This window comes from Triturus cristatus, chromosome 7 (assembly GCF_964204655.1).
Source record: "Triturus cristatus chromosome 7, aTriCri1.1, whole genome shotgun sequence".
NCBI lineage: Eukaryota > Metazoa > Chordata > Amphibia > Caudata > Salamandridae > Triturus > Triturus cristatus.
This window is the reverse complement of record NC_140590.1, coordinates 1,730,864,993-1,730,892,479: the sequence shown is the minus strand read 5'-3', so window position 1 is coordinate 1,730,892,479 and position 27,487 is coordinate 1,730,864,993. Positions and strand designations below refer to the sequence as shown.

The following is a 27,487-nucleotide window of genomic DNA, read 5'->3' as shown; positions in this document are numbered from 1 at the left end:
CTTAAATGTACATAAAATGTCTAGAAGTAGAGAAAGGGTCTGAAGGGGCGCACGGGGGAACCCTGCACGGGGAACCCTGCATGTGGAGACCACCGCCATGTCACCGCTGAAACGGAACACAGCTTGTTTTATTTAATTAAACGCAGACGTGGCCCCTGAACGAGGCGCATTGAAGCGTCTGCGCGTCGTTCCCACAGCGCTAGCTTTCTTTATGGTGCACAGAAGACGCATACGCCCTCACACCACCTTCCTGCCCCCATAGATACGATACGGCGTGCACGGGGTATGAGGAATTACTATTTTAACACAGAAATGAAACAATATTTGCAGTTTTCTAAGCGCGAACTGCACCCAAGGCAATGGAGCGCGTCACAGGAGAGTTACCATACACGATGTCACATTAATGTACATGTTTTTGTAAAGTGGGGGGGGGGGAGGGGAGGTAGGATAAAGGGATTTGCCCACTGCGTTGAGCTCCCGCTGAGAGCCGAACTTGGGAGAAAGTTGAGAGAGGGAGAAAAGAAGTGAGAGAGAAGTGAGAGGAAAGCCGGGGAGATAGGAGAGATAGGCTTCCTCGCACACTGGCCCGGCCTCTCTGGGGCAGGCCGTCCCGCCAGGCATGCGCACGCTGAGAAGAGGGAGTGTCGCTGTTAGACAGTCACTGAGTCTTCAGTCCGTGTGCGCTAGGTCTGGCCTTACTGCTCATCGTCCGCTCCGCGCGCAGACCGCTGCCATGATGGGTGTAAGAACCGGAGGGTGTGAGGCGGTCCGCGGAGGAAGCACCCGGATCCACCCTGACCCAGGCGAGAAGATGGCCTCGTTCCAGGACCCGGACAGCACCGAAGCAGACGTGGAGAGAGACGGCGGTAAGCACCGGTCTCCGCCCGCCGCCCCTGTCCAGCCGCAAGTAATAGGGGCCATGCCGTGGATGGGGGGGGGGGGGGGGGGGGGTAAAGTAGAGACCCCCTTCTAGCTCATCTCCCTAATACCCCCAAACTTCAACCCCTGAATCCTGTTGCCCTGGAACTGAACTCCCCCCACCAAGGGGGCGGGGGGAAAGTGTCGCCCCCGATAAAAGGCACGGAAACGTACCGCAATACCTGGGTGTGAATGGCTTTTCACCTCTTCTGTGTGGGTGATGCGGCCGGAGATGCGACTGTGGAACCGAGAGCACCGCTGGCAGAAGCCTCTTCGCCCGTCCGTCCGTCCTTCATTTATCTCTCTCTCTCTCTCTGCTATCTCTCCTATCTCTGCTATCTCTCCTATCTCCCCTTTCCGCTCACTTCTTCACTTCTCTCTCACTTCTTTTCTTCCTCTCTCAACTTTCTCCCAAGTTCGGCTCTCAGCGGGGGCTCAACGCAGTGGGCAAATCCCTTTAACCTACCCCCGCCCCTTTACAAAAACATGTACATTAATGTGACATCACGCCGTATCGTATCTATGGGGGCAGGAAGGTGGTGTGAGGGCGTATGCGTCTTCTGTGCACCATAAAGAAAGCTAGCGCTGTGGGAACGACGCGCAGACGCTTCAATGCGCCTCGTTCAGGGGCCAAGTCTGCGTTTTATTAAATAAAACAAGCTGTGTTCCGTTTCAGCGGTGACATGGCGGTGGTCTCCACATGCAGGGTTCCCCCGTGCAGGGTTCCCCGTGCGCCCCTTCAGACCCTTTCTCTACTTCTAGACATTTTATGTACATTTAAGTACATTCAATTGAGCTAAATCTCGACCAGAGCTGTTCGTACATTTCTCATCCAAATCATGCAAAAAAATTATCTAAAAAAACAAACCTTTGTTTTAACATATTGAAATAAGAAAAAACTCGACGGATGGAAGAATTGTCGCTTCGCCCTGTGCACTGTACATTCGCTGTCATTGTTCTCAGACGTCTCTCTCATTCCTTTTTAAAACGAAAACAACGCCCGTGTTTCAAGGAGTAAAAGCACAAATCGCGTGCAACCAGCCTTCGATTATATTTATGTTCAAACGTGTGAATTCAAACATATATATATATATTTAGTCGGTTTACGTGTGTTTTTAAAAAAAATATATATTCATAATAAGAACCCTCAAACCATTCAGCGAAGCTGTCATTGTCGAGGCTTCGAACAATATAGGGCGCGGAGAAATACATTGTGCAAGAAGGTTACCTAAACCATGGCAAACACAAATGAATTCGTTTATTTGAACTAGAAACAGTTTAGGTACATCTATAATTTGTAATGCGGCAATTTGTGTCAAAAGCGTTACATTCAGAATTATGTTGTAAATGCCCGAGTATGAGGTAAGGATTCAGCTCCCAAAGAAGATTTCCGCTTTTGGGCGACAGTGACGGTTACACTGTACCAGCCTTTGCCCCGCCCCCTCCCAAACAAATCTATAATTATGAAATTAACATTATATTCCTTTTGTGACGTGGCTTTACAGTCCACGACATCTCTCGAAGAGAGAATCCTTAGGGCGGAGTGGAATAAAAAACACACCCTGAGGAACACCTACGCAGTTTGTACCAAAATATAGAAATAAAAGGAGTTTAAGCCTTGATCCAGTCTCTGCCGACGGAGCGAGAACTTTAATTTCATGTAATTTCTTTGCACTTTTCAGGTCAAGTTTTTCTTTATTTCGGCCAATTAGGTGGAGAGGTGTGGCTCACTGGTTAGAAGTGGCAGATCCGTAAGCAGAGAATCAGCCAGGGACCAGGGTTCAATTCCCGACGCGGCAGGGTCGTGGACCAGGGTCAAAACGGACTCGATAATTCTCGCCTCCGTACCTACTCTAACCAGGAACACACTCGCCAACTCTGTGCATTAAGCTTGCCTCATCTCTACAACGGCCCCCCACAGACGCCGGGATGCCTGGTTTCACCTTGGAGATACCCAGAAAGGGACCATCTCACAGGGATAGCCAGGACGGGTTCCCCAGCGGTCTATAGCGCCGGGACACTTCCGAGTAGCTGTGCGCTGTATAAATGAACATAACATAAAAGATGCAATGGTACAATATCAACATAAAACATCCACTACATATAAAAATCATTAGTAAAATCCATAAAATCAGTATACATAGCATTTCAGATCACAAGGGACAGTTGCAATTCATTACCACAGAAATCAATCTTTAAGTGATTTGGACCTTATCCGCCACATGGCCGTTAAAAATTTGGCAACTGCAAAGACTATGTGGGGAACGGTACTCGTTTTCAATATTCTATACGAGTGCAGGTGACTCCTTATACCCAAGTTTCTGCAGAGTGGAGCTAACCAGTATTTTCTTGGTCTATTATAGGCTGGGCAGAAAAACAAAAGATGAATTTCTTCCTCATCATGGATACAGCATCCTGGACAAATTTTATCATCCCTCTTTGTCCATTTGTAGGTAAAAGTTTTAATGGGCAGGGTCCCTAACCTCCATTGAATGAACAATTTTCTTGATATGATGGGGAAGATAATGTCCATAAACCCTTCAAACTGATATGAGTCCTTAAAAACCAAAAATCGATCGGTCAGAATACCTTTATTGGATGCAGAGACCAGGGAAGCAAGACTTTTCTCCTTGTATAACCCCACAAGAGATTTTCGTGAAACCCTATGGCAGCCTTTTTCAGGGAACTCCCATAGTTCGGGGAGTCCCAACCGATAAAGTTCTTTCTTTATAGAGGCCAACCACGGGATTTTATCACACAGGTTCAAATTCATTACATGAGCGAGCTCTTGCCTGTAATGTACAAGCTTAACAGTGGAACAAAGCCTATGCCAAAATCTTAATGGCATTAATTCCAAATCATCGCTTATGGAGGGTAAACCCATATCTAGTCTTAGGGGGAAAAGAGGTGTACCACGGGGAAGGGCCAAAAGACGCCTTAGAAAATTATTTTCTACATTAACAATTCCTACGCCCGCTTTATACCCCCATAGTTCTCCACCATAAGATGCGGCCGCTTTAGCTTGGGTTTTATACATCTCCACTGCCGGACTAATGGGTTTATAAGTGGAGGAATTTGCCACCTTCAGAATTCCCCCCGACAATTGGGACAGCTTTAACCGACTTCTTGCAATTTGGGGTTCCCATGATAGATTCTCATGAAGGGTTACCCCCAAGTACTGGAAGGTTTTTACCCTCTCCAATCTTACTAAACTCAAAGATGGATTAGGTCTAGTTTTAGATGATGGATTAAATATCATGAACTTGGTCTTCTCTGTGTTGATCTCTAGACCATATTGCCTACAGAAAAGACCAAATCCATCTAAAATCCGTTGAATCCCCATCGGGGATTTTGAAAGCAGGAGGGTATCATCCGCAAACATAATAGCGGGTACCCTCCTGCCTGCCAAGGATGGGGCATCATTGTCCCCAATAGTGTCAAGGTGTGATATGACACTATTGACATAGAGGCAAAACAGGGTTGGCGCCAGGACGCAACCCTGTCTAACCCCTCTGAGGACTGGGAATTTTGATGACAATGCTCCATCCCTCCCACTCCTGACCTGTGCAAAGTTGTTCTCATGGAGCCTAGTTATGGCATTTAGTAGATGGATCGGAACGCCCATCTCCTTTAGAACCTCCCATAGTTTCTTCCTGGGAACCAGGTCAAAGGCTGACCTCAGGTCCACGAACACCATGTACAGCCTCCCCCTCTCGATACTCACAGTTTTCCAGTAGAGGAGAACGAGACGGAAGATCTGATCCATGGTGGACGTGTTTTTCCTGAAGCCAGCCTGAAGGGGGCTAAGGATTTTATTTTCCTCCATCCACTCTGAAAGGTGGTTCAGGAGGAGGCGAGAATAGATTTTTTGGGGAACATCTATGAGACTAATCGGCCTGTAGTTGGCCGGGAGAAGAGGAGAGCCCCTTTTAAAAATAGGCACTATCTCCGCCCCCAGCCAAGTACAGGGGATCTCCATTCCACCCGCAATGGAATTAAAGAGAATGAGGAGGTAAGGGCCCCAGATCTCTGGATGGAGGCGAAAAAGATCACCAGGCAATCTATCGAGACCTGGGGCCTTCCCCCCTCGCCAAACCCTCTATTACACTGACCACCTCATCAAGGGTAAATTCCAAACCAGCTGCAGGAATAGATAAAACAGTGGAAACCACATCATTGGCAAATCCAAATGGTTCTTGATACAATTGGCCAAATTGGGCCTCCCAAACAGATGCTGCAATGTTTGGCTCCACCGCAGCTTTTGGTTCTCCTGCAGCGGTATTTACCAAGGACCAGAATTTTCTCGGGTCCTTCGCTTCAAGTGCTAATGTGAGGTCCTGCCATCTATTCCAGTCCCATTCCGCTCGCGCCAGTGCCATAGCTTTCCTATAGTTCCGTCTGAGCTCAGTAACCTTACCCTTATCAGAACCTATTTTAACTGTATTTATTAGTTCTGACTTGATCTTTTTGCAAGATGAATTGTACCAAGTTGGCGTTCGAGTCTTTTTTTTCCGCAGAGGTACCACTGGGTAAAAAACCTCACCTAGAGCTCCCACCATGTCTTCATGAATTAAGGCTAACTTCTTATTAAATTCCAAGTGTCTTGGCTGTTTAATTAATATGTCCAGTTCTTTTAACCTGGGGAGTGCTAGCTGATAAATTTTACTTATGGTCTCTTCTGAGCTTGCCAATTTCCCCCATTTAACCCTACGTCTATTAGAGCTGAGAACCAAGTTCCCAAGATCATCACTAGACTCAGCGGAGAGTGATCCAACAGCACATATGGGATGCACCATATCCAGTAGGAGTGCATTGTGGTCACTGTCCGTTCTTGCTATTACTCTGAAGTCCAGGATCTTAGACCAAAGGCCGGTATCTACAAGAATATAGTCCAACCTAGATTCATGATTCTTCCTATTAAAGGTACATGATGAAGGGATATCAGAGGTAGTACGGCTGTTACAGGCCCTTAAAGAAAAGTTTAATGTTAGGGACATAATTTGTACAGCTAGAGGAGACCAAGATTTGACATGGCGGGACACCCCAGAAGTCATCTTCAGCCGTAAGGGCACCTTCCTTTAGACCTTCCAAGGGTTCAAAGTGGCAGTTAAAATCACCACCCAGCACTATCTTGTAGTCATTAGGGAGACAACCCAAAAAACACGAAAGATCGTCTAGTGTGGGGGATTCCATAGCCACACTAACTGGGCGGGAATACACGTTAATGATTGCTAAATTTAGGACATTAGGCGACTTGAGTAGGACACACTGTATGTCCTGCGAGAGCGTTGGTACACTCTCCGCGTTGCATCCAATGTGACTGGCTACCCAAATCGCCAGACCACCAGATGGCCTCCCTCTGCCAGTCCAAATTGCATTAATTTCAAACACTGCGTATCCTACTCTACACAGCGGTTCCCTCGCCCAGGTCTCTTGAAAAAGGCAGATATCACTATTGCCTGTTAGGGAGTCCCAGTCACTCGTGTCTAATTTATTAGCAATACCTGCCACGTTCCAGGAAAGAACCTTTAGGATTTCAACAGGCGATTCTAATCCTAATCCCCCAGTTTTCTCCGGCACAGCGTCCAGTGTTAAGGCCGTGGGCACATGCAGTGGTATTTCCAAAATCGGTGGAACAATATGGGCAACTTTGGACACTGGCGGGACTATCAATGTTAAATTGTTATTATTATAACCCAGTAAACTCTGAGGTGAATTGGTTACTTGACCATGGGAGCTAGTAGGTGTCAAATTCTCCCGTCGGAAGGCACCAGATTCTTGAATGGTGATATCTATCTCACCTCTCACGAACCCCTGTCCCGCATAAAGTCAATCTACCTGGTCAAGACAACTATATCTATTAAGGTGTGTATAGTTGCCATAGTTGGTAAAAACATTGCGAGTGGGCCTAAATCTAGACCCATCGTCAACAGATCCCACCCGGGTCCAACCGTCATCCCTATTCATAATCAAATTACATGTGTTGGGGTAGAAATATGACAGGTGGACCACTTCAATAGATGTAACTCCTATATTCCCAGGCCAGTTGCAGATGTAAGACACAACATTCGGGTTCTTGAAACTTACAATTATGCAGTCCCCAGCGCTTTTCTTGTCGGTGTATCCAACCCATGGAACCCTTCTTACCATAAGGATTTCTCCTTTAAGATTAGGTGGCAAGGGCCTGTGAATGTTTAGTCAGCTGATAACCTTATTATGTAGGGAGTCATGGGGTTCCACCACGTTACCGCGAAGCACAGGTACCCCCTTCAAGATGACAGTATAAACTGCCGCCTCTGGGGGCAAATTTACTACTTTTCGCCGGTTGTGGGAGCTAGCTTGCCTGGTTGAACAGTTTATTACATCATTTGCTGAATTCTCCTGGCCGGATGTAGAGGCCAGGGCAACTGAATTCGACCTACTAGCGGTTACTGTCGGGGGTTGTTGGCTACAAGGTATTACAGGGGCAGGTTTTGACAAGGGGACTGGAATAGTATTTTCTAAGGGAGTAGCTATTAGGGGTGCAGGGGACAGAGTAACAGGATTAGTAAGTGTGTGGGAGGTCTCAGCAGTAGTCCCATGGGCTCCGTGCCTACTTGCTCTTTGGCCTGCTACTAAATCTAAAAGTCCCTTTCGTAAATCCAATAAACATATTTCCATGTTAGCCAGACGATCTTCCAGGGGAATAAGCATTTCCCTCAGTAGGGTGCGAAGGCCTGGGAAAGTGGGATCCTCCACCCCTACAGGAATATGTTGGCTAGGAAATTTTTTGCCGAAGCCTGGTGGGACAAGGCTCCTGTTTTACGCGACAAATTTAGCCCTTTACTAACTGAATCCGGTTGGTTTCCCTTACCACTAGAATTGGGTTTGGTAGCTTTAGGTTTTCTAGCCCCTATCGTATAGGCCCTTTTTTGCCTTTTCAAAGTAGCTCCCTCCTTCTCTCCCTGTAGTAGCTGCGTGGGCTCCCTATTAATACTTATATTAATGTTAGAGACACCTCCTTCAGCATTAATCTGAGGTAAGGAAACCTTGCATGATGGAAGGGGTAATATGCTAAGCTCTACATTGCCAGAGTGATCACAATCAATAGAGGAGGTAACAGAGCAGTTAGGGTCAGGTGAAGCTGATAGAACAGACATGCTATTTACCCCCCCTGCGACTACAGATGTACAATTAGGCGACTTTACGGGAGTAATGGCATGAGCAAGGGGTCCCAGGGAAGATCTCCTCACCCAGTCAATTTCTTGCGAAATGCGCCTTTCAAGGATCGAGATCTCATCGATAAGAAGGGACCCAGCTTTGGCAAAGTACGTATCCAAAGTACCTGTTGTCCTCCCGGTCGCCAAAGCACTCTTGCTCCTCGTTTCTCTAGTTGTCATGGTCACACACACGGCACCAGATCAGGTAAGGTCTTCAGGCAACTAATGGGGGCCCTGGCCCTAGCTCACCCTTGCTCGAACGGCCTCAAATGGCCCGCTCTTTGCCTGGTCTTCGCCCCAGGCTTCGTCCCACACGCGTTCCGCTAACGCGAAGGGCACGAGAAACTCTAAAATAGGGGAAGTGGGAGAGAAGAGGCACCAGCTGCGCAGATGGTCGTGAATGCGCGAAGCAGGCTGGTCCTCGCAGTCCGACCCAGTGGTGACGAAGGCAGTCTCTCCCTGCAAAGAACAAATGGGATGTAAAGCAGAGCACCAAAGTACCAAGGTTCAGCCAATCCTTAAATGCAGGGGAGCGGCTCCCGCGAAGCGGGGGCCGCGAGTCGTTATCACGTTGTTGGGGAAAGTGGGAGGGAAGAGGCACCAGCTGCGCAGATGGTCGTGAATGCGCGAAGCAGGCTGGTCCTCGCAGTCCGACCCAGTGGTGACGAAGGCAGTCTCTCCCTGGAAAAGCTTGGGGTCTACGTCCCGACTCTTGTCGTGCTGCCCGCAGAAGGTCTGCCAGGCGTGTAACGGCAATTCCAGCGCTGACGCTTAGAGTAAAGCAAGCATTGCACTTTTGATATAGCGCGAACACGGTGCCCTTTCCAACTTATTTCATTTCAGTGTCTTACTTTATTTAAGATTTACTAAGGTAAAATACATTCGGCGCGCTGGTTATTTCTAATTTCCACTAAGCAGATACAAAGGTGTTTCTTTATCCCCATCTTTCGTTTTATTATTTATGTGTGCCAGGTCACATGAAATTCTGCCTTTATCGAGGTTGTTTTCGTCCAAAACCTTACGATGCTCTTTAAACGGCGGAGGATCACTAGACCGTGTTTCCCGCCGGCGGCCCCTGCCTGACCTTTGCGTCATCACCCCCACTCACTGTGGTCCCCACCACCTGCTGAGGGGGGGGCTTCATAGACGGCAAAGCTAAGGGAGCCCGAGCCACAGATGGGGATACAGGGGGTCCCCACTCCTGAGAAGAGTGACAGTACCCGAGGGAGCGACGCTTTTAACGCACTCTCGGCTGCGGGGCACCTACCGATAGCGCTGCACGTGTGGTGCACCGGGGCCAGCAATTGTGGTTGGAGGGCACTGAAACTTCCTTATTAGCAAATTTTACGCTGAGGTTTGTGGTGAGGAGGACTTACCCCCACTTTTCTTCCTGGGCTAGAGTTTCCAGTAAACAAACCACAGTCGCCTCTGCTCTCCCCATAAGAACCACAGCCGCCCCTTCTGCTTCTCTCTCCATTAGAACCACAGCCGCCCCCTGCTGCTTGTCTCTCCATCAGAACCACAGCGCCCCCTGCTGCTTGTCCCTCCCTAAGAACCACAGCTGCCCCCTGCTGCTTGTTTCTCCATTAGAACCACAGCGCCCCCTGCTGCTTGTCTCTCCATTAGAACCACAGCACCCCCTGCTGCTTGTCCCTCCCTAATAACCACAGCTGCCCCTGCTGCATGTCTCTCCATAAGAACGAGGGGAGAGGATGTGGTCTGTCGGCTACGCTACCGCCTCTGGTGCAGGAAACCAGGGCTCGAGCCTCGAGGTCGCGTCCACATCCTGCGATTCTGGGCTAACCACCCATTACCTCCTCGTCAGCCCTCCCCGTCCCAGTCCTAACCAGATGAGCATAGCTCCTCCCACCAGACACTCCCAAGCAACTTGAAACCCATCCCTTCCCTCCAGGCCACACCCATACCCTGAGGCATATAACACCGTGACCCGCCACTCCACATCCTGTTTGTTTTTTGTGCGGAATCACTTCCGGGCGGACTTCGACGGGACAGGAGGTGCTGGGAAAACTTAATGCCTCCTGTCAGGTGAGTGTGAAATGGGATGTTTAGCGCCCGTTTAAACCCCTTATGTGCCGTTTTAATTTGTAGAGGCATTTACTTTGAGTCCCTGCTTTAGCGGGACCGTGGGGTTGGGGGGTCAGGACTACCTGGTGTGGGGTGGTGACTCCTTGCTGCGGCCTCCTCTCTTCTGGGTTTGTTCCCTGCTCTAGCGGGATCGCCCGGGGGGGAGGGGAGGTGTGTGTGGCGCGGCTTGCCTTTCTGTGCGCCGTGGGCGTGGCGGTTTTGGCTTCTATATTTTCGTCGGTGGGGTCATGTTCCTGTTTATTTAGCGATTATGATGTAGGCAGATTGGTTTAAGGATTGCCATTTTTGATGCTCGGCTGTCCGCTTCGCGCTTCCTCGGATCTTGGAGTGGGGTGTTATACTCCTGCTGTTTGGGGGTAGCTGCATTGTGGGAGCCCTTGGGAGGAGTTTCCCCTGTCCTCTTGTCTGTCTCTATTCTGTGGGGGTCGTATGGGGTTTTTGTGGCTCTAATCTCCTCCTGCTCTTACTGAGTCGCTGTGGCCTAATGGTTTATGTCTGAAGCTCTGACTCTCAAGGTTACAGGTTAAAAACCCTTTGATTCTGTTCATGTTTCTTACCTTGTTCACTGGTGCCTGGTGCAAGGGCTTCTGGGTTTCTTAGTTTCCTTACGGTTGGTTCCTTTCCTGTCCTTTCCTTTTATGGGATGGGTGGAAGTCTCTGGTTGGCCGGTTTTGGGCCGGCCTTCAGTCCTGTGGGGGATTGGCTGGGGATCAGTGGGGCTTTCCCTGGTTGGCCTTTGAAAATATTGGGCTGGGTATTTCTTGGGGTCTGTTTCTCTGTTCTCCTGTTCACAACATGGAGGGTAGAGGTGCGGACGTACGTGAGCTCGGCTGTGTGGATGAGGAGGTGGTCGCTGGGTCTTCCACTGCTCCTTCCTTAATAGATATACAGAAGATGATTGAGGCGGCGGTGGCAGCTGCCTTTGTGGCTCGTGATCCCATTGGGCCTAAGAAACAGAAATTGGATGCCTCGGCGGAGGTCGATCCAGACATGGACTCTGATGAGGAAGGGTCGTTTTGTCCAGGGGTCAAGCCTTCGTTGTGTTCTGCAGCATGTTCGGGACAATTTGGGGTTCCCTGGTCCCGTGACGGGTGAAGATTCTGAAGACTTCTTCGCTGCATACCTGAAGAAAGAACCTGAAAGCCTCCCCATTCATGCTTCTGTGCGGAGGGTGCTGGAGGGGGAATGGAAGGATGTGGACAAACATGCCTTTCCCCGGTTTCTGGCTAGGAGGTATCTCTTGCAGGGTTTCACGGAGGAATTTCCAGCTGTGGTGAAGGTGGATTCCCTGCTTGCTGGTATGGCGTCTCAGAGCCTGGTGGTGTCTGAGGATGCGGTTCCTTCTGATCCTGGGGACAAGCGTGTTGATGGGGCCTTGAAGCGGTCCTTTGCTGCCTCTAATCTTGCAGTTAGGTCCGCGGCTTACACCAGCTATCTTGTGCAGTCGCTTCTTAAAGACTGTCAGTGTATTTCTGCGCAGCTCATGCAGGATGAGGATCCCTCGGAGTCTTTGTCCATGTTGGAACAGCAGTTGCGTTTCTTGGCTGATTTGTCCTTTGACTCCCTTAGCGCTGCAGCGGCGGCTGCGGGTGCCTCGGTTGCTGCTAGGAGGCAGTTGTGGCTTAAGTCTTGGAAGGCGGAGGCTGCTCAGAAGGCTGCCGTGATGAAGATTCCCTTCACAGGCTCTAAACTGTTTCGTGAGCCGTTGGAGGCTTTGATTAAAAAGACTGCGGAGGACAAGAAATTGTTGGCTCCGGTCCGCTCTTCTCAGAAGGGGAAGTTTGCGGGTTATAAGCGGGCTTTTGGGCAGGCGTTTCAGTCTAAAATGGCGGCCCAGCCCTTTCGTGGTAGGGGACGTGGCCGGGGTGTCCCTTCCTTCCACAAGTCCCGGGGTCAACAGGGTGCTTCCTATTCAGCAGGTCCCTCCAAATCGTGACTATGTGATGATGCTGTTGCCGGTTGGGGGTCGCCTCACTTCTTTTTTTCCTGTCTGGGAGGAGTTCGTTCGGGACCAGTGGGTCCTGCAAGTGGTCCGGCTGGGCTACAGAATAGAATTTGGAACTCCTCCGGCGGATGTGTTCTGGTCTACATCTGTTCCCAGGTCTCCGGTGAAATGCCGTGCTCTGTTGGACGGAGTTCGGGACTTGGTGTCCAAGGGGGCTGTGGTGAAGGTGCCTGTGAGTCAACGGGGTCGGGAGGTTTACTCAATCCTGTTCTTGATCCAGAAGCCAAATGGGGACTTCCGTCCTGTGCTAGATCTGAAGGCGGTGAACTTATGTATCCCTCATCGGTCCTTCAAAATGGTGACTCTACAGTTGATTCTTCCCTTCCTGTCGGTGGGGGATTTCCTGACTTCTCTTGATCTCCGGGACGCTTATTTTCATGTGCCAGTGCACGCGGATTCGCAGAGGTTCCTGCGTTTCTGTGTGGGGGTGGATCATTTCCAGTTCCAGGTATTACCGTTTGGCCTGTCTGCTTCCCCTAGGGTGTTCACTAAGGTGTTGGCTCCCTTGGTGGGTTTGTTGCATGCTCGGGGTATTCAGGTGTTCCCTTACTTGGACGATTGGTTGATTTCTTCCTCTTCTTTCCTTCAGGCTCAGGCTCAGTCCATGGAGGTTTGCAGTTTCCTTCAACGGTTCGGGTGGATTCTGAACTTGGAGAAATCCCATCTTCACCCCTCTCAGGATCTGCTGTTCATTGGGGGGGTGTTCAACACCAGGTTGGGAAAGGTCTTCCTGTCAGAACCTCGCAGATTGACTCTTATGAACGAGCTGAGGAAGTTGTTGGGGGCTCAGTCTTCCACGGCTCGCCAATGGTTGCGTGTTCAGGGGCTAATGTCAGCTACTGTTATGATTGTTCCTTGGGCCCGTCTACACTTGTACCCCCTGGTGAATCATCTTCTGGGGCATTGGGATCCGGCCTCTCTGAATTACGAACAATTGATACCGGGGGGTGTGTCCATCGCCCGAGAGTTGTCCTGGTGGCTGGTAGATTGGAACCTCTTACAGGGCTCGCCCTTTGTGTCCCAGGAGAGGTTGGTCCTGACGACCGATGCCAGCGAAGTGGGTTGGGGTGCGGTCTTGGGTCAGGAATCGGTACAGGGTCTCTGGTCTGTGCCGGAGGTGGGCCTGTCCTCAAATTGGAGGGAGTTGAAGGCGGTTCTGTTGGCTTTGACTCATTTTCTGCCTTGGATCCTCCAGAGGGATGTGATGGTACGGTCGGACAACACGGTGGTGGTGTGTTATATCAACCGCCAGGGGAGCGCGAAGGTGGCTTCCCTCAATTTGTTGGCGCGAAGTATCGGCCTTTGGGTGGAGTCTCACTTGCTGTCTCTAAGGGCTTTGCATCTACCGGGGATTTTGAACACGGAGGCGGATCGCCTGAGCAGGGTGTTTCCCTCCCTGTCGGACATGTGCCTGACTCAGGATGTGTTTGGTTGCCTAATGGCTCGGTTCGGGATCCCGGTGGTGGACCTGTTTGCCGCTCCGGGAACGCCTTGAGGGAGAAGTATTGTTCTCTGGTTCGCTCTGCGGAGGTTTGGAGGGTGGATGCCCTGTCCTTCCAGTGGGAGGGGGGTCTGTTGTATGCCTTTCCCCCTATTGCTCTGCTTCGGCGTGTTCTCCTGAAGGTCAAGCTGGATCGGGCTTCAGTGATCCTGGTGGCTCCGGTTTGGTCCAGGAGGCCTTGGTTCCCTCTGTTATTGAAGTTGGCGGTGAGGCCTTGCTGGAGGTTGCCGGTGGTCCCTTGTCCCTTGTCATTTCCCCCTCTGTCTTGGGAGTGTCTGGTCCGCCTGCGATTGGCGGGTTGGCTGTTGAAAGGATGAACCTTGTGGCTTTGGGGTGTTCTCCTTCTGTGGCGGAATTTATTCAGAGGTCCAGGCGCCCTTCGACTCTCAAGTCCTATGCCCGGCATTGGGTTTCTTTTCGGTCTTGGTGTGAGGCGCGTGGGTGGTCCGCATTGGAAGTGGATCCGGTGCGTGTCTTGGAGTTTTTGAAGGACGGGTTTGACTTGGGTCTCGCTGTGTCCTCCCTGAGGGCTCAGTGGGCTGCTGTCCGGGCCTTTCAGGGTTCGGTCTGTGACCCGGTAGTTCCCCTGGTGTCCCGCTTGTTGCGGAGTGGTTTCCTTCAGAAGCCTGTCATTCGGACCTTTGCTCCTAGTTGGGATCTGCCTCTGGTTTTGGGGGCTTTGCAGGTGGCTCCCTTTGAGCCTCTGCAGGAGGTGTCTTTGAGGTTTCTGACTATCAAGGTTCTGTTCCTTGTGGCTATTACCTCGGCTCGGCGGATTGGGGAGTTGGGCTCCTTGCTTTGTTCGGCCCCTTTTTTACGTTTTTTTCCTGATCTGGTGGTTCTACGGCCTGATCCTTCCTTTGTTCCCAAGATCCCTTCCTCTTTTCACTGCTCTTCGGATCTGGTGTTGCCTGTTTTCTGTCCTGATCCTCTTTCGGAGGTGGAGGTGCGGCTGCACTGTTTGGACGTTCATAGGGCTCTGGAGGTCTATTTGTTGTGTACTGCGCCTTTTCGTAAGGTGGAATCCCTTTTTGTGACCTTTGGGCTGGCTGGTCAAGGTCTGAAGCCTTCTGGGGCTACCCTCAGTCGTTGGCTACGGTGGGCTGTGGGTGCTGCGTATGAGGCCTGTGGGGCGTTGGCTCCTGGTTCTGTTCAGGGGAGGTCGACTTGGGGGTGGCGGCTTCCTGGGCTTGTTTTCAGGGGGCTTCCATGGCCGAGATCTGCAGAGCTGCTACCTGGAGTTCTCCTCACACGTTTATGTCCCATTATCGTTTGGTGGTAGGGGGGACTGATTCTGCTGGGTTTGGGGACGCTGTGTTGCGTTCTGCTCCGGTGGTGTGACTTTTCTATGCTTATTAAAGTCTGTTTATTCTACTGAGTGAAGCCGATTGTTGCTTTGGTATCTGCTCATCTGGTTAGGACTGGGACGGGAAGGGCTGACGAGGAGGTAATGACCGGTTACTCACCGGTAATATTCATTACTCCGAGTCGTAGCCCTCCCCGTCCCAGTCCAGGTTCCCATCCCTGCCTCCCTGTTCGGCTTCTTGTGCTTGGTTGATACAGGATGTGGAGTGGCGGGTCACGGTGTTATATGCCTCAGGGTATGGGTGTGGCCTGGAGGGAAGGGATGGGTTTCAAGTTGCTTGGGAGTGTCTGGTGGGAGGAGCTATGCTCATCTGGTTAGGACTGGGACGGGGAGGGCTACGACTCGGAGTAATGAATATTACCGGTGAGTAACCAGTCAATCTCCCCGTGCCTGAATGTGTAATGTAAATACGATGCTATGTTAAGCGCTCCAATACCCTCGGGTCGAGTTCGCGCTATATAAATATGCAAAAAAAAAAAAAAAAAACACGGCAGCCCCTGCTGCTTCTCTCTGCATAGGAACCACGTCGCCTCGCCTTCTGCTAATTGTCCCTCCCTAAGAACCACAGTCGCCCCCTGCTATTTGTCCCTCCCTTAGAACCACATCTGCCCCTGCTGCTTCTCACCATTGAAACCACAGCCGCCCCCTGCTATTTGTCCCTCCCTTAGAACCACACCTGCCCCTGCTGCTTCTCACCATTGAAACCACAGCAGCCCCTGCTGCTTTTCTCTCCTTAAGAACCACAGCAGCCGCTTCTCTCTCCTTAAGAACCACAGCAGCCCCTGCTGCTTGTCTCTCCATTAGAACCACAGCCGCCCCCTGCAGCTTGTCTCTCCCTAAGAACCACAGCTGCCCCTGCTGCTTGTCTCTCCATTAGAACCACAGCAGCCCCTGCTGCTTGTCTCTCCATTAGAACCACAGCCGCCCCCTGCAGCCTGTCTCTCCCTAAGAACCACAGCTGCCCCCTGCTGCTTGTCTCTCCATTAGAACCACATCTGACCCTGCTGCTTCTCACCATTGAAACCACAGCAGCCCCTGCTGCTTGTCTCTCCTTAAGAACCACAGCAGCCGGATGTATGACGTTACAACGCATGCTTTTACACCGCATGCCGTTACAACGCATTTTTTACACCGCAAGATCTGTTACAACGCTAGCCTTTACAACGCATGCTTTTACAACGACGTACACTAGATGGAGTGCTGACATTAGAAATGTATAATTTACTATTCTAACTCCAGTCCACGTTGCAGTAGGGAAGGTGTTTGGATAGTAAAACTACACTATTTCTAATGTTAGCACGCCATCTAGTGCATTTCGTTGTAATAGCATGCGTTGTAATGGCATGCGTTGTAACAGATTTCGCGTTGTAATAGTTTCGTTGTAATGGTAGTGCGGTGTAAAAGTTGCGTTGTAAAGGTTGTTCACTACAGCAGCCGCTTGTCTCTCCATTAGAACCACAGCAGCCCCTGATGCTTCTCTCTCCTTAAGAACCACAGCAGCCCCTGCTGCTTGTCTCTCCATTAGAACCACAGCCGCCCCTGCTGCTTGTCTCTCCATTAGAACCACAGCCGCCCCCTGCTATTTGTTCCTCTCTAAGAACCACAGCCGCCCCCTGCTGCTATGGTGATATGGGTGCGATATGTGGCTGGTGGTGCTATAGGGTTCACCATGTCACAGGTATATTACTAAAGCATGGTGTGGTAGCAACGGTCATTTGCTGACAGCCCATTTTCTATTGTAATGGCCACTAAATTGGTACATACAGGTTTACTGATAAAACTATGATAATGTGTGAAAATCAAATTTCAGTGAATATTTGTCTTTTGTGTATCACCAAGCAGAGTGTTTTCTTTTGTTTTAATACTATTGAAATCTTTGTATCCCTCACGTTTCATAATTATAAAAAAAGCGCTTCATTTCTGCCTTTTGAAGTGCTGATATATTTCGAAATATTTGTACAGTTGAATTTTAGGTTTTTAAAATTTGCGGTTACAAAAAGCGACATCCTACTGCCTTTCCTTTTACACCACAAGATTGTCAGTTCACTTTAAAAACTCCTCTCATTTTTCAGTCTGAGAATGAGAAGTAAACATCATTTTCCATGTTTAAAAAAAAAAAAGCAGCAATTTGTGAGAGGACATGGGCAGACATCTGACCTCTCTCTTGGAGCTCAGCAAATGTGAGGAGATAGAAATTAAATGAGAAACAAAATCTACTTTCTTGCTCATCCACCTTCTGAACTCCAGCATTATTATTTCTGGGGGTACTGCGGCATTCCCCCCCCCCCCCATCAGCACCATACTTTCATATCCTAAGCTCTCACACTCACATTTTCTCTCACCACCATTGTGAAAGAGTGTGTTGGGTATGAAAGTGCAGGCTTGAGTGTGTACTTGGGAATGTGCTAGGAGACTTAAGACCCCCCCCACACACAAGTTCACCCAGTCTGCTTGGGTAGAAGGGCGGAATTCAGTATTTGCTGTTAAGAGCACCTCATTTTTCCACCTGACATGTGGGTATGTCAAAAATCGAATGAGCGCAGATGACCGTGAAAGGTGAGGGAGTGGTAGACAAGAGTTCTAAGCAGGGCTTTCAATCAATCAGTTAATTTGCAAAGCGCGCTACTTACCCGTAAGGGTTTCAAGGCGCTGGGGGGGGGGGGGGGGGTTGGGGGGGGGTACTGCTGCTACTGGTCGAAAAGCCAGGTCTCCTGAAGGTCAGTAGGTCTTCGGTTTGTAGTAAGTAGAGGGGGAGGGTGTTCCAGGTCTTGGCGACGCGGTGGGAGAAGGATCTGCCTCCGGAAGTGGTTCTATGGAGGCGCGGGACCGTGGCCAGGGCGTGGTCAGCGGAGCGGAGTGTCCTGTTGGGTACGTAGGAAGAGAGTCGGCTGTTGAGGTAGGCTGGGCTGGTTTTGTGGAGTGCCTTGTGTGCGTGGATCAGGAGCTTGAAGGAGATCCTTCTGTTGACGGGGAGCCAATGGAGGTTCCTCAGGTGGGGGGTGATGTGGTCACGGTGCGGGCGTCGAGGATCAGGCATGCATAGGCGTTCTAGTTTCTTTGTAGTCTGTTGATGAGCTTGGACGAGGCTCCGGCGTAGAGGGTGTTTCCGTAGTCGAGTCTGCTGCTGACTAGGGCCTGGGTGATTGTTTTCCTCGTGTTTGTCGGGATCCATCTGTAGATCTTGCGGAGCATGCGGAGGGTGTTGAAACAGGTGGAGGAGACTGCGTTGACTTGTTTCGAGTCGAGGTTGACTCCCAGGTTGCGTGCGTGGTCGGTGGGGGTCGGTGGGGTCCCCAGTGATGCGGGCCACCAGGAGTCGTCCGAAGCTGAGGGGTAGGACCCGAGGATGAGGATCTCCGTCTTGTCTGAGTTCAGCTTAAGTTGGCTTTCCTTCATCCAGTCGGCGACGGCCTTCATTCCCTGGTGGAGGTTGGATTTGGCAGTGAGAAGGTCCTTGGTGAGGGAGAGGATCAGCTGCGTGTCATCGGCGTAGGAGATTATGTTGAGGTTGTGATGTCGGGCGATGCGTGCGAGGGGTGCCATGTAGACGTTGAACAGCGTTGGGCTGAGGGAGGATCCCTGCGGGATGCCGCAGATGATCTTGGAGGCCTCGGATCGGAATGGGGGACGCGGACTCTTGAGTTCTGCCAGAGAGGAAGGAGGTGGTCCAGTCCAGGGCCTTCTCCCGGATCTCTGCGTCTTGGAGGCGCGTGCGTAGTGTGTGGTGGCAGACGGTGTCGAAGGCGGCGGAGAAATCCAGGAGAATGAGGGCCGCAATCTAGTCGTTGTCTAGAAGGATCCTGATGTCGCCTGTGGCGGCGATGAGGGCAGTTTTGGTGCTGTGGTTGCTGCGAAATCCTGATTGGGAGGGGTCCAGGATGTCGTCTTCGAGGTGACGGGTGAGCTGGATGTTAACTATCTTCTCGATGACCTTTGCTGGGAAAGGAAGCAGGGAGATGGGTCGGAAGTTCTTGAGGTCGCTCGGATCCGCCTTGGGTTTCTTCAGTAGGGCGTTGATCTCTGCGTGCTTCCAGTTCTCAGAGAAGGTAGCAGTCTCGAATGAGAGGTTGATGAAGTTGCGCAGGTGGGGTGCGATGGAATTTCTGGCTTTGTTGAAGATGTGGTGTGGGAGAGGGTCGGACGGGGATCCGGAGTGGATTGTGCCCATGGTCTTGATTGTGTCCTCGATGCTCACGTTGGCCCAGGTTGTCAGGGAGGTGGGGGCGGTGGGTCTGGTGCGACGAGGCCCGCAGGGGTTGTCTGGGGTTTGAAACTGTCATAGATGTCGGTGATTTTTCGGTGAAAGAAGGTGGCGAGGGAGTCGCATAGGGCTTGCGATGGCGGGATGTCGTTGGTGCAGGAGCTGGGGTTGGAGAGTTCCTTCATGATGTTGGAGAGCTCCTTGCTGTTGTGAGCGTTGTTGTCAAGGCGGTCTGTGAAGGAAGTCCTTTTGGCGGTCCTTATGAGGTGGTGGTGGTTGCGGATGGCGTCTTTGTGGGCAGCGCGGCTGTCCGGCGTCTTGTCGCTATGCCATATGTTCTCCAGTTTCTGGCAGGTGCGTTTTGAGGCAAGGAGTTCCGGGATGAACCAGCTGGCTCTTTTGCTGGTGTCTCTGTTGGTGGGATTTTTCAGCGGGGCTACGGTGTTGGCGCAGTCGTTCATCCAGCGTTCGAGGGTGAGTGCACCATCATCGGGGTTGGAGGGGTTGGTCGGAGGGTTGAGTGCGAGGCTTGTCTGTAGTTGTTCTTCAGTGACTTTGCCCCAGCAGCGGCAGGGGATCTGTAGGGTGCTGTGGTGTGTGTGGGGGGGGGTTTTGGAAGGAGAAGTGGATGCAGTGGTGGTCTGTCCAGGTAGGTTCGGAGGCGTGGCTGAAGGTGACGTGGAGGCTTGAGGAGAAGATGGCATCAAGTGTGTGACCGGCGATGTGAGTCGGCGTCGTGACGACCTGTTTTAGTCCGAGGTTGGCGAGGTTGTCGATCAGGGTGGAGGAGTTGTGGTTGTTGCTCTCCAGATGATAGTTCAGGTCTCCGAGGAGGATGTAGTCGGCGGAGGTCAGCGCATGTGCGGTGATGAGGTCGGCGATGGAATCGCATAATTGAGGCCGGGGTCGTGGCAGTCTGTAGACGAGGGTGCCTCTTTGGGTGGTCTTGGGGTCCGTGTGGATTTGGAAGTGCAAGTGTTCAGCGGTGCTGAGGGTGTCGTTGGTGTTTGTTGAGACCCTGATGGTGTTTTTGGTGCGGTCTCTGTGGGTGATCTTGTACCCGTCCGGGATGGCTATGGCGATGTCTGGCGAGGAGGCTTTGTTCATCCAGGTCTCGGTCAGGAAGGCGACGTCCAGGGATGCGGTGTCGAGTAGGTCCCAGAGCTCGAAGGCGTGTTTGCTTGCGGAGCTGGTGGTGTTCAGGTTGCATCTAAGCTGGTTGGGTTTCGTCGTGGCGGGGGTCTTGGTTCCTTCAAGGCAGGAGAAGCTGCAGTTCAGGCAGGTGAAGGGGCCATGGGTGCGCTTCTGGGCGGCCTTGCAGCAGGTGCGGGTCCTTCCTGGGTTTAGAGCGACGAGGGTGTTGGCGTCGTAGCGGAGGCGGTCTTCGTGACTGGTGCGGGGGGCAGGGGTTCTGGCGCTTGGCGCGGTCCAGGTGCGGACGGGCGCAGACGGGCTTGCCTTAGGTCTCACACCGAGAGCTGGGGCAGAGGATAGTGTGAAAAAGATATAGAAAGATGCAGAGAGAAAAAATAATGGAAAGATAAAGGCAGAGAGGACATTCAAAAGGAAAGAGAGAGAGAGAGACTGAGAGACGAGACAACTGGCAAGGGTCGTAGGGATCAGATGGTGAAAACGAAAGGTGAGAGAGTGGGACGCTGAAAAGGGAGTGAAGAGAGATTATGTGAGAATTTAGTTTGTAACTTGCACATCAGTGCTTTCAGTCCCAATAGCACACTTTTCCAAGAGAGCTGAGAGGGATAATGCACAAGCTGCAGTCGGTGCAGAACGCTCAAGAGTTCGGCACAGTGGTCTAAGTGGGCCGGGTCTACTTGGGACTAGGGGGCAGATGTACTAAGCATTTTAACGTTCGCAAATGCTCCAATATGCCGTTTGCTTTTTCCTCTGCACTAATCCCATTTCTTTAGTTGAAAAAGTTTTCCAACTCCCCATATGGTATTCCTAAAGGATGCAGATTCGGTCTCAGGAAGGGGCTTGTTCTTTGTGTCCCTTCCAAATACCAAATCAGTGTCTCGCATATCATTTATGGTAGCAAAAATTTGAAAATCTACTAACCCCTCGCAGGAAGTGGTTATGTATTTGCACAAGTTAATAGGGCTCTCTGGACCATTCACTGGAGTAACAAAACTTGACGAGGCCCCCCTGCAAGGAACGTGGAGGGGCCCCCTTCTGGACTCATCAAGGAGCTCTCCGGGCAGAGTACTGTGCTGAGAGGGGCCCTTGAACTTGGCGGCTGGGCCACACTGCAGGAGCTGCGGGGGCCTGTGTTACGCCACTGGGATCCTTCGCCTTTGCGAATTGATTTGTTTTTGTTGTTAAAGAGTAGGCAGTGGTCCAGGAAACCATTGACCACTCATAATTTTTTTTAAAGTTTTTTTTGTCAATGCAGACCGCTTTCCTTTAATGAAAATAGTCTGCATTAAAAAATTAAATGCTTCATTCAAGAGCAATTGCTGACTCAAGCAGGCCACGATCCACGTGATGACCTCCAATTGTAGCGAGTTACAATTTGCACCGTGCCTTATAAATATTCACAAGGGAGGTACGACTGCGACCCACAATGCTTCAGGATTGTATGAACCAAACCAATGAGCACATAGGTTGGTTCTCACAATTCTTTACTGCTTGCAAAAATAGTGGTCGCAGTTTGAGACCAGCATCTTGAGATCATTGTTTCGTAAATCTGACCCAGTGTTCCCAAACTTTTTTAGTGCATAATGCAATTTTAGGTCAAGTGTACCAGACTGCACAAGCTGTCTGTTTGCAAAAGGCTGTTGTGCACCCACCGAGGAGTTAATGGGGCTTACAGCCTGACCATTATTCGCCATTGGTTGCCTTTATTGTCACTCATTTGCTTGCTTGTTCTTTCTTGGCTTTCATTGGCTGAGCTTGTCCATGTTGTTTGTCCCTCTCTGGAGCATAGGCTCTTTACCATCTCTGATTGGTTAGCTGCTATCCTTCCACTGCACACATTTAGGGGAACTCCTTTTTTCTTCTTGCTTAGGTACTCCATGAGGGTGCACATGTTTTCCAGCTCTCTCCCTGTGTCCTTCTCTGCCCCCCAAATATCTATCCTACGGTCTCCATTGAGTTCGAATCGGTCTCTCGTGTGCTTCTCCCAATGTTTTAATCGTCCAATGTCCCTTCCTCAAAACTGTTGCTTTCTCACTCGTATGATTGTCTCCTGCTCTTGTATTGCTCTACATCATCTGCTGCTTTTTCCCTCCCCAACCGCCAGTGAGGGCTAGTAGGGAATGGGGGTGGTGAGGCTGGGGGGACACGATGATGGGGGGGTTTAAAATATATATTTTTTAATGCACTTACATTTTCTCCACCGGCCGCATCTCTCCTTCACTTCTCTGCTCTTCCTGACTCTTGTCCGGAAGAAGCTGCAGAAGCTCCCGGGCTCACACGCTCCCCTGAGCCAATCACAATGCTGCAATGTGCTCAGATCTGGACAGGGAGCCTGTGCACATTCCCTACCAGGCTGCCCATTACAGCCAGGTAGTAATATGCAAAGAGCGCATGACTGCTTGGCCGGCAAAAACGACCAGCCAAGCAGTCATGCGCACCTAGGAGTATATATACAAGAACATGTGTTAAACAACAACAAAAAACGCTAACCCAACTTTACACATTGTAGCCTATCGCGGGAAAATAACCCAGTGTCAACATGGAATTAACAACAAGGCGGTACCATGCGATAGTCCGCCCACACCGCGGAAAATGTCCGCGATATAACCACCTCGACGGCGATAAAAACACAAACCTCAACGTGAAAAAACCTGCGATGGGCCAAAGCACGATGAGTAAATCAGTGATAAGCAACACCAGGCCTGCAATACACACATGGCAGGCAGGAAAAATCTCCATAAAAGCAGAAAAAACACACAAACACAAACTGACCAACACACAAGCACCATGGAGGCAGCTGGAGCAGGCGCAGAGGGCGAGCACAACACCACAAGCACCCCGGACGACCAGCCCGGGACCTCGGGGACAGGGAAGGGCAAGGACAAGAAGACAAGAAAGACGAAGTTCAGTCCGCAGGCGAACAAGATCATAGTCAGGGAGGTGATGGAACACCATCAACAACTGTTTGTCACCTCCATCATGTCATTGGGCACCAGAAACACAATATGGTGGGACATCGTGGACAAGGTGAATGCCGTCAGAGAGCACAAGAGGTCAATGGACGAGGTCAAGAGGCGATGGAATGACATCAAGCGAAAGACCAAGGAGAAACTCACAGCCAACCAGAAGGCAGCAATGCAGACTGGAGGTGGGAGCACAGCGCCACAACTGGAGCTGGATGACATGGAGGAGCTGGTATCGACAGTCATCAGTATGGATACTGTGGCCGGAGTCGGGGGACCGGACACTGTTCGACAGGACACAACACAACCGCAACAGGGTGAGTGACCACCAGGTAGTGGGGGGATGGGTGGAGATAGCCACAATGGCACACATGCACAATCAAGCAGAGCACAGTGCACACCCACAATGATTTTGGGTCAGGGCCCTGATCTACAGACTGTCACAATGTACAATGCCATGCTGTCTGAATGTCAACAGGTACCATGCGGCTACATACTTGTGGATACATTGTAATACCCCATCTCCCCTTCACATTGCAGGGCCACCATCAACACCCCCTGCGCAGCAGTCCCAGCCTCTCTTAACTGATGACAAGGAGGACACCCCCAGCATTGATGCCCAAACCCTCCTAGACATCATTGACATCATCTGCAACTCACCTCCAGGATCAGGGCAGCCCAGCTGCACCGAAGAGACCCCACCCAAACCACCCAGCAGGAGGCACCCACAGCCCTGGTAGTCACACAAGACCCCCAGGCACAACACACGACCTTCCAACGTTGTGTGATGGAAGGCCAGAGGGAGATGGCTGAGCAGGTGCGGGTGGGGTTTCGACCTCATGGCTACTAACTTGGACGCCATCCTTGGGTATCTAGGTCTGCTCCATGGTCTCCAACGAGCCCTGACCGACATCGCTGGAGTCATGACGTGGAGAAAAGAACACCTGTCCGCTCAGAGTGGCTCCAGCTATGCCAGCCATGAGCTGGCACACATGCGGAGGCTCATGGAGGACATGGTGCGGATGGAGGCGGAAAGGATGCCAGCCACCGCTGCACTTCAGCGAAATGTAGCTGGGATCTATCATGCTCTGCAGATCATCATCATGGCATTGCTGCCACAAGGCGTGGCACTGATGAATGCTGCTGCCCCCACACCATCCACATCTCCGCCCCCTGGTGTCAGTGCCTCACAGTGCGGCTGGCGGATCTACTCCGGCACCTGATGTGTCACTGCCACACAGTGCGATCGGCAATCCTTCCCCGGCCCCTGATGTGTCCGTGGCACACAGTGCTGCAGCCGGTACTGCAACAGCCACAGGTGGTGCAGAGCACACATCCGATGATGAGGACATGGATGGGATAACGGACAGAAGGTTAAGGCACTAGCATTCATTTCCGCCAACTGGCCTGTTTCTGCTTGGTACTGCACATGGCCCCATGACCTTCCACTTACCCCGACACACTCCGCTGTACTCACCTTGGACCGCGACATGGACTGCCATGACCTGTTTGATGACCAATGACACGGCGATCAGACTGCGAACTATACCCTTCCTCTCCCGCAATACTTCTCATCCCCGGATGGACTCTAGCTGGCCCTCCACGGGCCCATGTTGTCTAGTGTGCTTGGCATTGCCCTGTACCGCTCCAGCTGCACCACCACACTGGATGTGCAATAAACATCCTGTAACGCACTACTGTGTCATGTCTCATCATTCATGTATGAATGTGTGGATGAATGTAGGGACAGTGATTTCCCTTGCGTCAATGATGCTCATCTAGTGGGATGCCAGTCAGAGTGCCACATTGCCTATTGTGGTCCGGGTTCCATGGACACAACAGGGACACACACATCAGTCACTTCCTTGTCCGAACATGGACTGAACCACGCCATGAGCCCCCGAATCATTGTTGCAAGCCCTGCGCTGGCGTACGCCAGGCAAGACCAATCCGCTTACGCTCCGAGGGGGGCCCTCATTGCTACCCATCGCAGGCGTACTCGCTGGTGGTGTGCAGGTCACTGGTCTAGTTGTCAGCATGTCACAGCCACTCCCTGAGGGCAGGTTTGCGCACACACCACACCCATCCGGCACAGGCATCACAGGCCATGTGACTCCGCCAACATAAGGGGCTGACAGCGTCACATCCCCCTCTTCTGGTGGTGACTGTATGACGGATGCTCCACGGTTCCCAATCATAAAGGGCCCATGAGTTGTTGCGCACAGGGTTAGTGGCACCCGGAGCCTTGCGGCCATCACGGGCCTACCACCACGTGGCGCTGTTTGGGGTTACACAGGGTTAGTGGCACCTGAAGCTTTGCAGCCGTCACAGGCACACCGCCGCGGGACGATGACTATGGGTACACTGAGGTAGTGGCACCTTAAGTGTTGAGCTGGTGTGCTACCTGCGATGATGCCCCGTCACGGCGGTCCGGACAGCTCAGGTTCTGTGTGCCCTGCTGGACCGCAGTGTAGGCCAGAGCCAGTGGCCAGCGTGGGCCTACCACCACGTGGCGTCGCATCCGGGATCAGAGAGTTAGTGGCATCTATTGGGCTCAGTGGGTGTGCAGCCTACGATGATGCCCTGTGCACTGGTATGTCCTCGGTCATGGCGTAATCAAGACCCAGCATCAAATGTGTGACCTGGTGGCCTGCGGAGCAGGGCTGCATGATGTGGAGGGTGCCCTCTCCGTGGGCCCCGGGCTTGTGGCTTGCAGCTGCACATGGTGAGACCCCTTTCCACATGCCGGTGACGGAAGGTGAGCAGTGAGGCCTGGGTGCCCAGGGGCGGGCATGCTCTGATGTCTTGTTCAGTTGTATGTACTGTGCCATTCATGTATCTGGACTCTGTTTCAGATGACGGGTCTGTGTCAGATGTGTGACCTGGTGAACTGCACTACATGCCGGCACGTGGTTGGAGTCACACCGGTGGCAGCAGGTAAGCAGTGTAGCCTGGGTGCGCAGGGGCGGCACTCTCTCTCCCTGTCCCTCTCCTTCTCTCTCTCTCTCTCTCTCTCTCTCTCTCTCTCTCTCACCCCCTCTCTTCTTCTCTCACTTTCTCCCTCTCTCCCTCTCTCTCCCTCTCCCTCTCTTCTTCTCCCTCTCCCTCTCTTCTTCCCTCTCTCCCTCTCCCTCTCTTCTTCTCTCTCTCCCTCTCTTCTCTCTCTCCCTTTCCCTCTCTTCTTCTCCCTCTCCCTTTCTTCTTCTCTCTCTCTCTCTCCCTTTCTTCTTCTCTCTCTCTCTCTCGCCCCTTCTCTGTTAGTCTATCTCTCTCTCTCTCTCTCTCTCTCTCTCTCTCTCCTTTGCCCTCTGTCTGGCCCTTGATGTGCGCAGGACACACCTTCTCATCATAATAGTTTTTCTTGCAGGCTCTGGCCTACAGATTGTCGCGAGATGAGCCGCCATGTGTCTTCATTTCTGTTCAGTTTTGATGTTAATAAATTTTCATTGGTTGCTTCGATACTGTATTTGTGGTGCTCATTTTTGTGACGACACATGCATGTTACATGTTTAGGTGTGGTTGATGTGGCATGTCTTTGTTGGAGGGGGATGCCGGGGAGGGGGGTCCTGGGGGTGGTGGCAGTGGATGTGGTGGCACTCTTGGGGCTGTGAACTGCATGATTGGTAGCTCCATGGCATCTATTATTCTTCAGGTATGGCTCTGGGCTGTGCTCCATTTCATGGTGCTGTTTGTCATCCGACTTTACACCAGGTCAGGGCAGCCGTTAGTTTCCTGGTGCTAACGCGCCTTATCGCCTGTTTTGGGTTCTTATCGCCGATGTGGCTATTCATTGTGAATGTTGAGGATTGGTGTCGCAGCTTTGGCAAGGGAACGCCTACTCTGCATCTCATTAGCGATAGTTGCCGTAGTCATCTGTGGCAATGTTTTTTGCGGCTGCTATCACAGGAAATCTGGTGCTATGGGCTGTTTACACCAGCTTGTGAATAGGGCGATAGGTTTATCGCAACTTTGGCTGCGCTAAAGTGCCGTTAACTCATGGATAGTTCCTTGTGAATATGCCCCCTAGTGTGCATAGTCCACTCTCCTCTCACCCTGAGCCACCTGTCCTGCCCCAG

General features: G+C 51.5%; 1 long non-coding RNA gene across 1 annotated transcript; it reads left to right on the top strand.

Moving 5' to 3' along the window:
* Positions 1-715: 715 nt before the first annotated feature.
* On the top strand, positions 716-26,864 carry LOC146812919 (uncharacterized). The gene is made up of 3 exons (XR_014965992.1): positions 716-866; positions 26,267-26,348; positions 26,779-26,864. It is a non-coding gene; the product is annotated as an uncharacterized LOC146812919 (long non-coding RNA).
* The last annotated feature ends 623 nt before the right edge of the window (positions 26,865-27,487 follow it).